This window comes from Capra hircus, chromosome 10 (assembly GCF_001704415.2).
Source record: "Capra hircus breed San Clemente chromosome 10, ASM170441v1, whole genome shotgun sequence".
Classification (NCBI taxonomy): domain Eukaryota; kingdom Metazoa; phylum Chordata; class Mammalia; order Artiodactyla; family Bovidae; genus Capra; species Capra hircus.
Window position 1 is genome coordinate 44,055,713 of NC_030817.1, and position 8,328 is coordinate 44,064,040.

At 46.8% G+C, this 8,328-nt stretch overlaps 1 protein-coding gene across 1 annotated transcript in view; it reads right to left on the minus strand.

The window, feature by feature from the left end:
* Positions 1-2,854, minus strand: part of CYP19A1 (cytochrome P450, family 19, subfamily A, polypeptide 1) — a 50,608-nt gene extending 47,754 nt beyond the window's left edge. The window contains exon 1 of the mRNA XM_013967046.2: positions 2,668-2,854. The gene's annotated coding sequence lies outside the window, so the exon portion shown is untranslated. The remainder of the gene's footprint in view (positions 1-2,667) is intronic.

Here is an 8,328-nt window from a genome sequence, read left to right on the forward strand (position 1 = left end):
TGTCAAGCCCCACAGCCTTTGAGGCGTTGCACACTTGGACCTGGTGTGCAAATCCCTTCTGCAGCTGCCTTTGCCTAGTCATGCTCTGGTGCCAGGCCTTCAACTACGAGTAACTTTATAAGGTCAGTCACACACAAATCATTGTTTCATCTAAAGGGATATTAAGGACAATAGTTAAAATCATTTATATTTATCCTTCTGAATTGGATGTGTATGTTTCCTCAAATCCTTTGCTGAATAAAATGAGGTCTTCATTCTTAAGGGTTGTCTCCCTCCTGTTTCGCTCCTGGAAGATGAGGTCCCCCAAGGCTGGGGGTCTGGATCTACATCCTTTACAACTATGTCCCATGGGAGGACAGTGTCCAGGGCTATGCATATGCTCACTACAAATCTGTCCCCTGTGTTTGAAGCATTTCCACCTCTATGCAGATTTTTCTCCTCCATTGTCACCTGACGTCCTGCTCTTCAGACCATCCCTTCAGTTCATCCTGCACGCTGCTGCCAGATTGTTTTCCAACTCAGTTTTCATTACATCAATCCCTTTAAAAACTTTTTTTGCTTCCCGATAACTACAAGGCTTCCAGAATTATCTTTAGTCAGCCTTATTTCTTGGCTCTCTCTACCCACACTCTTGACGCCTCACTGAACCACAGATAACCTACCTCATGTCTCCCCCATGTCACCCGAGTTCAACTGGTTCTGCCCTGCGAGCCTCCCAGGAGCGGTCTGTGTCTTCCTCTCCTTCCTTGAGCCTTTTCTCACCTGGTAGAAACATCCCTCCTCCTTTCTCTTTGATGTGGGTCCTGAGAGACTCTTGCTTTTGACTGCCAAGTCATTAGAGTTGTGGAGGCTTTCGTTAAACATTAAGGGCCCTGTCTGAACAAGGCGCTACATTCAGACACAGGAGGTATGTGGAAAGTTTTCTGAGGAAGGTGCTGTACACCAGGACATCATGTGAGGACCACAAGTCTAAGATGGGAGGCAAAACTGCCCATGAACTTCTACATCGAGGAAACACAGAGTATCAGATCTGGGATGGCAGGCGGGGTTGTGGTAGGGGGAGCAAAGCTCCGAGATCTTACAATAGCACAGTTCTCTCCTTTGAAAACTGAACCAACCACATGAGATCCAGAGGAGCAAGGTCACTTGTCAATGGTCACTTAAAAATGGGAAAAGTTTTCCATGTGCACATTCTGTGATCTGATTTCCATGTCCTGGCATTGGGGTCATGACACTGGTGAGTATGTCATTTTTCCTAGCAGGCATCCAAGTGAGTCCCTGGGAATTTCTTTTTCTGGAGGAGAGATAATAGAAACCAACAAGGGAGATCTGGTGGGATAAAGATTGTGCAGTTGGCTTGGACTCCCCTTTAGGGCACCATAGGGAGACCTCAGCCACAAGCTTTCCTTACACATAGGAAAGACAGTTGATGGTGCCTGAAAGGCAAGTTTCTCTAGTAAATATCAAAATCTACATTTCACATGAGCACACAGATCCAAAGCTCTTGAGTGTCAGGCAGGCCTGGGGCTTTCCTACTCATCTTTGAGGTCCCATGACGCCAATGCATGCTTGTGAAACTGCTCCTTTCTCCACAGCTGCTTACTGACTGCCCCTTTACCTCAGCTTTCACCTTCACCTGTCCGAGGCTGCCCCCTTGTCCTTCAGATACCCAATCCATTGTCTTCCCAGTAGGCTGCATCTGATATCCTGCCCCAGGTGAGTTTGTTTTAAAGTATCAGCATTGACCACCTGAAGAGCCTTCTAGATGATGGCCTTTTCAGGCCATGAGACAAGTTGGGTTGGGGGTGGGGTGGGGTTTGATGTCGAGAGACTGGAGACCCATGGCGTCCTCAGAGCCTTTTGTAAGGAGTCACTTGACATCCAAACCATACTTTTTTCTCACCAGCAGGCTGAGTCTGTCTCATGGAGAGGCAGAACAGGCCAGGCTGGGCATCATTCCCATAGCAGCACTTCAAGAGGTTTCCCACCACTTCACTTTTCAACTCAATTTTAAAAGAATCTAACATGTTATCTTGAGAAGGAAATGGCAACCCACTCTGGGATTCTTGCCTGGAGAATCCCACGGACGGAGGAACCTTGTAGGCTACAGTCCATAGCGTCCCAAAGAGTCAGACGTGACTGAACGGCTTCACAACATGTTATCTGGCCTCAAAGGATTATTGGTAGTGGGATTTTTTTCAGCCCAATTTTGACTTTTTACCTGAGGTGAGGCAATGCAGAAGTGACAGTATCACACTAGAGGGATTTGGGGTCATGGGCCCAAGTTCCAGTCTAGGCTCTGTGGTTAACTAGCCCTGTGACCTTGTTCACTCCCCAAGGCTCCCTGGGGACCCGGTCAAGGATGTGGATCCTCTCTGCCTCAGGATACACTGAGCCCACGGTCAAAGTGAAACCTCTGGGACCGGGCACCAGCAGTTTCGGCTGTTGCTCCTCAAGCTTCAGAGTCTCCCTGGCACACACAGCTGTGTGACTCCATGACTCAAAAGCAACCTGAAAGGTTCCTAAACAGGGGGGGGCAGCCCTGGGGCCACCAGCCAGAGGCCACTGAACCTATTTCTCGTGGCAAGATTCATAGCCACGTCTGAGCCTTCGTGTCCAAGATTTACCACACCGAGGTCCCCAGAGGCCTTGCGTTGGCTCACCTACCTGGTTGTGATAAGTCCTTTGAAGGGCAGCAACAAAGCTGCCTCTGCAGTGGGATGTCCTTCATCATCACCACAGCGCAAGTTCCTCCAAGGCAAATCCTCACTATTCACTCCTCTCTGGGGCCTCCGAGGGGGACACCGTGGGTGCCTGTACCTAGTACGTGCTCAGTAAATGTTGGTGAAGGGAATGAATGAACAGTTGACGAGCTAAGCTTCTTAGGCCTGGGGTCATGATGCATTCACATGTACCCAGAGGGATATTTTCCTTATCCTATCTCTGATTCCAAATGCCAAATTCCAGCAATGAGTTGGCCCGAAGCCACCACCCAAATAGTCAGATAAATGCAGCAATACCGGCCTTTACTTGTGAGCTTATCTGTTGTTTAATGAACAAACTGTGAGGCCACAGAAATGGCCTAGAGCAGGGCCAATCTCTGGTGAGGGAGCCACTGACTGACCTCAAACAGTAGGGTTACCTAACCTCTCTGGACCTCCTTTCCTTATCTATTAAAACAAGGGGATTGGGCCACATGACCTCTTTGAGCTGTGGATCTGATACCCAGGGTTCTTACCCTTTCTCTCAGCTTCCCTTCACAGCTTTCCCCAGCGTTCTCTCTCTTCACCTCTCTCGGCTCTTTTGCACGATTACCCTCAGGCCAGCCAGTGCCACCTATAGGCTCAGGCACTTGGCACTGACCTGGGATGTCAGGGAATGTGAGTTGCAAGTGGCCAGGTTTGGCCATCTCCTCTGGCTCTGCTCATTCTTTAAAGCCCCAGACACATTCTCAGAATCTAAGGAAAGCTGTGGAGAAACACACAGTAATCAATATACTTTGAATACAGTGCTGGGTTTTGGACTCCCTGCAGGATTTACAACTCCTAAGATCCTTTATCCACCTACTACTTCAGGTTTCCAGTGTCCCAGAGGCTCTTTCCGGATCAAAACCACCTGTGTTGACCAGTGGAGTGTGATTTCCAGGTTGTTAAGTGAGTGAATTCTCCTTTAACTTTGATGTCATTTAACTTTTCACCTGGGCCCCAACATCTTTCAGATGAGGAAGGCTTGATACAGTGGTAAATTATGCAGCCAGCGGAACCAGTGAGAAATATTTACAGGGAGAATGAGGGACATGTCTGGGACCCGCTTCATACTGACACTGTCCACAGCTGCCCTAAGCCTCAGTGGGCATCCAGGCTGATGGGATCTCTGGGTTTCTGCCATGGGGGATGGGGGAGCCTGTCTCATGGAGGGCAAGTGCAAATGCAGACCACTGTATTCACTCCAAAAGTTTAATATCTACAATGACCCAGCCAGTGTTCTAGTCCCTGGGAATATAGCAGTGAACCAAATGAGGCCCTTGCTCTCAAGAAGTTAATTTGGACAAGACAGAGTCACCCATATTACCGTTAAGTGTTAGTGTTAGTCGCTCAGTCGTGCCCGACTTTTTGCGACCCCATGGACTGCAGCCCACCAGGCTCCTCTGCCCATGAGATTTTCCAGGCAAGGATACTGGAGTGGGTTGCCATTTCCTTCTCTAGGGGATCTTCCCAACCCCTGGGATCGAACCTGGCTCTCCTGCACTGCAGGCAGATTCTTTGCTGACTGAGCTACAAGGGAAGCCCTATTACTGTTAATATAAGCTCAGATTACAATTGTTCAACCAGAAGCATGATCAGCAATAGGGTAGAGGAGAAAGAGATTATCCTGGGAAGTCTGGGTATAGCCTAATGAGCAGGACCTGAAGGAGGAGTATTGTTTTCAAGACATCAAGTTGAGGGAAAGGCATTGCAGGTTCAGAGAATGAGAAAACAACTGACAGGGGGAATTCAAAGTTCCTCCTGCACCCCTGCCAGCGCCACTTGATTTCCAGGGTTCAGATGGACTCCCTATCACTGTGTGAGTATACTTACTGCTACAGCTCTGCCTCAGTTTCCTTATCAGAAAAATTGGGAAAATAACAGTGTTTCTTGATATGGGGTCGCAAAGAGTCGGACACAACTGAGCGGCTGAACTGAACTGAACTGAACTGAACTTGAGATGGTAACTGTGAGGAGGAAAAGAGATAAAGCATGTTGAAGCTTTACCAGAGTATCTGGATGAAACACATAGAGTTCAGTAAACGCTGCTGCTGCTGCTGGTCCTCAGTCTCCCACAAGATTGTGGATAACAAGGGATAGTATGGGAATAGTTGGTAAGAGTGGAGTCTCTAGACTGGAGTTGTGTCCTTGGGGGTGATCACTGAAGAAATGTGTCCTGGCGGGCAGATAACCACACCTTCTTGGATACTCTGAGAGGCCTGGGAATGAGATGATCTCTAAGCTCCCTTGGTGGTCCATGTGTCAGCAGTTGTGACCCTGGTGCCATGGAGTAATTGGTGGTCGTGGGACACTGATGTGGCATGAATGCAACTCTAGAGCCACTCTCCACCACATTTCCTTGGCTGTGCTATCTCTCTTCATTTCCTATCCACCCGCTTCCTTCTCCTTGACCAGTCGGAGGAAATCATCTCACCAAAACAATTAGTTTCCAGGGGCTAATCCTTCAGCTTTTTGTCTCTCCTGAGGGTATTCTCATTTTAACAGGCACCTGAAGCAGTTCGGTGGAATTGTTCATGTGTGGCACTCTTTCCACTCTGTGGGAGCCTGCAGGCTAGGAGGAGGAAATACTAATAAGCGTGATGCTGTCACAAGCATGAAGAGATACTAGCACAGAGGGGGGCCCAAGAAACCTTTATGTGAAAGGTGGGACTTGTGCCGAGCCTTGGAATGTGGCTAGGATTTTGATGGTGAGTAGAAAAGAGGGCTTTGGCAATGCTTGGAGGTAGGACCGAGCAGTGTGGTTGGGATAATAAGACCAAAGGAGCTAGAGTCACATTGGGAAGCATTAATAATTTCCACTGGTGGAACCAGAAGTAGGGGTGAGGATGCTGAGGGAGGATGCAGGAGAGGCATTGCTCTCTTGACTCCTTGGCTTCTAATTTGTGTACATACTCTTATGCTAGGAAGCTAGCATATGTATACTCCTATACAAGGAAACTAGAGGAAGTTTTAAGAGAACAGGAAATCCTACTAGCTAAACTGTATGTGTGGGTGCTAAGGCAGCAGGCCTCTTCGGAACTAATTTATGAGTCTTGCAAAAAGGTCTTAAATTTCCATCTAATTTAGCTTATATCTCATTGTCAGCAAGAATGGAGTTTGATGATCTCTTCCACTACATTGGGCTTAAAAGGGCTTTCTACTGCTTCCCAAATCAAGGCTGTCTACAGTGGATGAAAAACTGGCCCCACTGAGATATCTGTGACTTATTTATAGTGCTGAGTATTTAGGAGGTCCTCTTCAATCCTGGGATATTTTTAGCAAATATTTCTTTGCATATTTCCTAGATCGCCAGTTAGACAAACACTGGATCTGACAGATTCATCCTTCACATTTCTTACCTGCTCTTTTATATTTCTCATCTCTTTTATCTCTTTGTGCCACATTCTAAGGTACTTCCTTGACTGAATTTCCCAGCCATCACTTCTACTGTTATGTATTTGGCTTTTCAGTCCATTCATTCAGGTTTGTATCTCAAAAGCCAAAGTATTAATGTCCATTGTCTGTTCATGCTTTTATGGATGCAATGTCTGCTGGTGTCTTTGAGGCTGTTGATGCAACATATTCTAGAGCCCTATTTCAACGATTATAAACTCTTCTGTTTACAGCTCGTGAAATAAACTCCCTTCCAACGGCATTGGCTGCTGCTGCTGCTGCTAAGTCGCTTTAGTCATGTGCGACTGTGTGCGACCCCATAGACGGCAGCCCCTCAGGCTCCGCCCTCCCTGGGATTCTCCAGGCAAGAACACTGGAGTGGGTTGCCATTTCCTTCTCCAGTGCATGCAAGTGAAAAGTGAAAGTGAAGTCACTGAGTTGTGTCCAACTCTCAGTGACCCCATGGACTGCAGCCTACCAGGCTCCTCCGTCCATGGGATTTTCTAGGCAAGAGTACTGGAGTGGGGTGCCATTGCCTTCTCCCATGGCATTGGCAGTCACCAAATATTTGGTGAGTCTTAATTATATGCTCATCTTTGTGGCTGAATTTCTTTGTCAGCTGGGCTGCTTCTGTTCCCCACCTTTTGGGGAAGGACTGGAAGAAGCCAGATATTCTGCTGCAGATTGTACTCTCTTTTCAAGAAGAGGAAGGCTTGCTTCTAGTCAGAATACCTTAGTACCGAGGCTGCAGGGCTTGGGTATATTCTGTGTCTCCAGCGCCACTGCTCCCTATCCATAGCTTCTTTGGGCAGAGCCCCACTTCAGCTGCCACTTGGTAGGAGGAGAGAAGATACATAAGAGCTCCTGGGGCCAGCTCTTCAATCTGCTGGTTGTCCCTACTTTCTCTCCAGCTTCCTTTATCCATGGCCTTCAGTGTGGAGCCCTACTGGGTTTTGTCCTGCTTATGGAGGGATACTCTTCTCTCCCATATGTATTTTGATTTGTTTCCTTCATTAGGTTGATCCCAACATTTTTTACACTACCAGAATTTCTGGCCCAAGGAGGGCTACACTTCTTTTCTTATAATTCACTTATGAAGGTAAAAACTATCTTTTCTATCACTTTCAGAGACTGGGGGTGACAAGGAAAGGCTGTAGCATGTGCTTCATCCATCATCTTGAACCAGAAGTTTGCTGAGGATATTAAAAATAAGGTGTCACTGATCTCTGAAAGCAGTTCCAACAAAGGTGCTCCAGTGATGTTTTGGTGATATTAGACTGAGTAGTTATTAGGCTTACAGGAGAATCACCTGTTTGGGCATGAATTGACTGACGTAGTAGTTAACTTAGCAGTCATGTGGCTCTGAGGCCAGACCCTGTGACACTGAAGCAGCATCGTTGATGTCGTAGGTACTCTAGACCTCATTAGACAGGGTAACATAGAAGTATCAAGGGATGAATAGCGAAAAAACATACACCTGGAGACCCAGAAGAATAAACATAGGCTAGACATGGAGGTTAGTGTTCTGGCTGAAGGAAAGAGCAGCAAGCAGAAATGCAAACACGTAAAAATGGCTTATCAAAGAATGGGTGAAGTGCAGAACATGGGCGATTTTCGTAAGGCATAAGAATTCCAATAATAAAAATTTCCTCAAGGCAGGGTAAACTTGCAAAAAGGCAATGATTGAATCCTTGATAAGTGGTAGAGACAGTTTGAAAAAGGCTCCAAATGATCTGTGACCAGCTGGAACTTGGAAGTAAGACACAATCAGCATTGTTATAGTTTTTAATGATGCTGTATTGTTAATGTAGTTGTGTCACAGCAGGAGATAATTCACTTTCCAGTTCCACCCCATACTGTGTGTGACTGGGGACAAGTTCCTATACCACTCTGAGACTTCCGTGTCCTTGCCAGTAAGATGGAAATAAGAGAACCTTCCTTGCCTTGAGATAGCATACGTGAAATATCTATATAAACCATAAAGTGATATAATCAAATGGAAGACATGATTTTCTGGAACCTCCTTCTAACTCTCTAGGACTTCAGGAGCAAAGCAGAAACTAACCATCTAGTGATCCCTGAAAAGGAGACAGAAAGCATCTCCAGCTTCACGTAAGCGTTCCACGGGTCCCTACAAGGTTCTGATATGCTACCACCACTGCACCAGACACATTCTCCCAAATATTCCACT